Genomic DNA, 4,120 nt, shown 5'->3' on the forward strand with positions numbered 1-4,120 from the left:
TTGGGAGAAAGCCAGTTGGGAAAGAGGCACCAGCATGATACATTTTAGGCTGATCAAGTGTTTGAAAAAAATATAAAAGAACCATTTGCTAGGGGAACCTTGCTGGCTCAGTAGGTAGAGCATGCACCTCTTGATCTCGGGGTTGTAGTTCAAGTCCCACATTGGGTGTAGGTAGGGTTAGTTAAAAAAAAGATACTTCTTTGTCATCGCACCTAGGAGATGGTACGCTGCTTTAGGATGAAGCTGAACATCTCTTTCCCAGCTGCTGGCTGCCAGAAACTCATTGAAGTGGATGATGAATGCAAACTCCGTACCTTTTATGAGAAGCATATGGCCACAGAAGGTGCTGCTGTTGCTGTGGGTGAAGAATGGAAGAGTTACATGGTCCGAACCAGTGGTGGCAATAGCAAACAAGGCTTCCACATGAAGCAGGGAGTCTTGACCCATGGTCTTTTCCACCTGCTGCTGAGAAGGGGCATTCCTGCTACAGACTAAGGAGGACTGGGGGAAAGAAAGCACAGATCTGTATGAGGTTGTGGATGCCAATCTCAGTGTTCTCAATTTGGTCATTGTTAGAAAGGGGGAGAAGGATATTCCTGGACTCATGGATACTACTGTGCCTTGTTGCCTGGGCCCAAAAGAGCTGGCAGAATCCACAGACTTTTCAGTCTGTCTAGAGAAGATGATGTCTTCTGATATGTTGTGAGAGAGCCCCTAAACAAAGCAGATAAGAACAAGAATGCCCAAGGTTTAGTGTCTTGTTCCTCTATCACAAATATCAGTGTTGTTCTGAGAAAAAAAAAAAAAAAAGCAGTGTACTAAGAAAAATAAGGAAGAAGCTGCAGAATATGCAAAACTTTTGGTGAAGACAATGAAGGGGACCAAAGAAAAATGCCAGAAATAGACTGCCAAGAGACAGAGACTATCCTCTCTGAGAGATTCTATCTCTGAGCCTGAGTCCAGTCAAAAATGAGCTTTTCTAAGAGTAATAAATAAGATCAGACATCCAAAAAGAAAAAGAAAAGAAAAATGTAAAAGTCAGTTGAAACTCTGAAACTGGATTTTTAAATAACTTTTCAGTATTCCATGACTCTTCAAAAGTCTTTTAATATGGGCTTTTAATATAGTCTTTTCATATCAAAACCCCTGTTTGATAATCACTACTTTGGAAATGCTCTAAAACCCTACTTATCAATATATTTAAGAGCAGGTTGCCTATTCAGCTATAATACTAAAGGAGCAAGTAAATTTTCTCATCTTATTATCCAAGACTATTGTTTTAAACATGGAAAGGGTAGTGGTAGGGAATGAGGTAGGGAGGGAATATGGATAATTAGGAAGATCATTGGTTACATTGAAGACTTTCAGGTTTAATTTTCTTATGAGAAATACCATCTCAGTTAACCAAAATTCTTTATTTTGAAACCTAAATCTAAAAAGCGGTTGTAGGGGCGCCTGGGTGGCTCAGTCGGTTAAGCGGCCGACTTCGGCTCAGGTCATGATCTCGTGGTCAGTGAGTTCAAGCCCCGCGTCGGGCTCTGTGCTGACAGCTCAGAGCCTGGAGCCTGTTTCAGATTCTGTGTGTCTCTCTCTCTGCCCCTCCCCCGTTCATGCTCGGTCTCTCTCTGTCTCAAAAATAAATAAACGTTAAAAAAAAAATAAAAAAATAAAAAATAAAAATCGATTGTAATTAGTAAAATACTATTTTCCTTTCCTTTTTGAATGCTCTTTGTATGTATTTTCTCTAGGGTTTCATGGAGAAAGATAGCATTGAACTGAGGCAGAATTTGAATTTTTCTTATGTCTGTTGGCTTTAATAACATCAATTGTTACAACAGATGGCATAATTTTTAACTGGCGGGAGATACTTAGGAACTCAAAATATTACTAAGAAATTTAACTCTGCCATAGTTTTTGTTCAACCTACACTGAGATTGATTTGTATTTTATCATAAAGTCTGAAGCTATAGTTTTTTTGTGGATCAGTGAATTTCCTCTATCAGATCAGTGAATTTCCCTTCTACTGATAGCTTGCTAAAGATTTTTCTATCATGATTATGTAATTGAATCTTGTCAAATGTTTTTCCTGCACCTATTGAGATGAACTTATTTTTAAAAAAATTTTTCTAACATGGTGAATTATGTTGATTTTTGAATGTTAAATTAACCTTGCATTCCTAATACAAAATCTACTTGCTCATGATGTATTATCCTTTCTATATATTGATGGATTCAACTTGTATTTTGGTAAAGTCTTGTGTGTCTATGTTTACGAGGGATATAAGTCAGTAAATTTCTTATAATGTCTTTTTCAGTGTTGTAATATCAAGATTATATTAACCTAGTAAAATAAGTTCTGTTTGCTGAAAAGTTTCTGTATGCTTGGTGATATTTCCTATTTATTTTATTTACTTTATCCTTTATAAATGTTTGATGATAGAATTGATGATATCAACTGGGCTGGGATATTTATTTGTGAAAATTTTTAAAAATATATTTTTATTCAATTTCAAACATACAGATAATTTGAAAGAAAAGTATCAGCATTTCCCAGATACCTTTTACCCAGATTTACTAAGTGTTTACATTTTGTCTCACTTTATCATATATATAAGTTGAGATTGTTTTATGTGAACCATGTGAGAGTAATGTGTAGGCACAGTGTCTTTTTTCCTAAATATTTCAGTGTGTGTTTCCTGAGAACAAGGACATTCTCTTACAAAAGTTGCAGGTATCAAAATCAGAAAACTTGACAATGATGCAGTATTGTTATCTAATCCATAGTCTATACTCAAATTTTGTCAATTGTTCTGGTAATGTTTTATATGCATTTTTTTTCTATTCCAGGATTAAATCATGCATTGCATTTATTTTTATGTTCCATTAGTTTTCATAAATTGGGGAAAATTCCTCCTCTTTTCTTTGCTTACTTGACCTTGATATTTTTGAAGAGTACCAGTTATTGCTATTAGGTTTGTTTCATCTTTTATCATGATTAGATTCAGGTACATATTCTTGTCAGTAGTATCAGTAAAGAGATATTATGTTGTTCTCAGTGTATATCAGGAGGTGTATGATGCTGGTTTTTCCTAATATTATTGTTGACTTTGATCACATAATTAAGGTGGAATTGGCCAGGTTCTTTACCGCAAAGTTAGTAATTTTCCCCTTGTAACTTATGGGAAACATTTTTGAGACCATGTAAATTTGCAGTTCCTCGCCAAAATTTTACCTATTGGTTTTGACCATCATAGATGCTTTTCTAACTTCATCTATGCTATATTTATTAGTTACCATTTTACTATAAAGAAGTACATTTCCATTTATTAGAGTCTCTATAGCGTCAGATTCTTATTTCACTTAATGAGTTGGACCCATTATATTATTATTTGTCTTGATGCTTATTTTCCTAGATTTTGTTCTACATTTGAAAATAATCAAGAGTAGTTAATTTTTCCAGGGATAAGATAAAGAAATGGTTATGCCAGTTGAAAAAGAGTCATCATTGAAGAAGTAAGCTTCCTCATGATCCTAGAATTTCTAACTTTCCTAAGGTCAATAATAAACTATCAAGAACACTTTAGCATATAAGGGAAAATCTGTGCACAGATTATTAGTCCACAGTAGTTTACATATTCATATTTGTTATGACTTAAGTTGACATTTAAGTGAGATTTTTCTTTAAATTTTTTTCTTCACCAAAACAGTCTAAGTTTCTATAAAAAAATTTTTTTAAATCTTTATTTTTGAGAGAGAGAGAGACAGAGAGGGAGACAGAGGCAAGCGGGGGAGGAACAGAGAGAGAGGGAGACACAGAATCTGAAGCAGGCTCCAGGCTCTTGTCTGTCAGCACAGAGCCTGATGCAGGGCTCAGTCATAACCGGAGTTGACTGCAAGGTCATACATAACCGGAGTTGAAGTCAGAAGCTTAACCAACTGAGCCACCCAGGTGCCCCTCTAAGTTTCTTTATGTTAGATCCCTTTTTTAAAAAAAATGTGTCTGGCGTACATAACCCTGTAGAAGTTGCAGGTTCCTCAGTAAATCCCTAATGGATGATGTTGTACCTAGGAGTTGAGCATCACATTGAGGAGTAAGGTATTAGGAGACAGGCACAAATAT

The 4,120-nt window shown here is 35.6% G+C and overlaps 1 pseudogene; it reads left to right on the forward strand.

Annotated features, from left to right (window-relative positions):
• The first annotated feature begins 235 nt into the window (after positions 1-235).
• On the forward strand, positions 236-973 carry LOC115527165 (annotated as a pseudogene).
• Positions 974-4,120: the final 3,147 nt, after the last annotated feature.

This window comes from Lynx canadensis, chromosome A1, assembly GCF_007474595.2.
Source record: "Lynx canadensis isolate LIC74 chromosome A1, mLynCan4.pri.v2, whole genome shotgun sequence".
NCBI classification, from domain to species: domain Eukaryota; kingdom Metazoa; phylum Chordata; class Mammalia; order Carnivora; family Felidae; genus Lynx; species Lynx canadensis.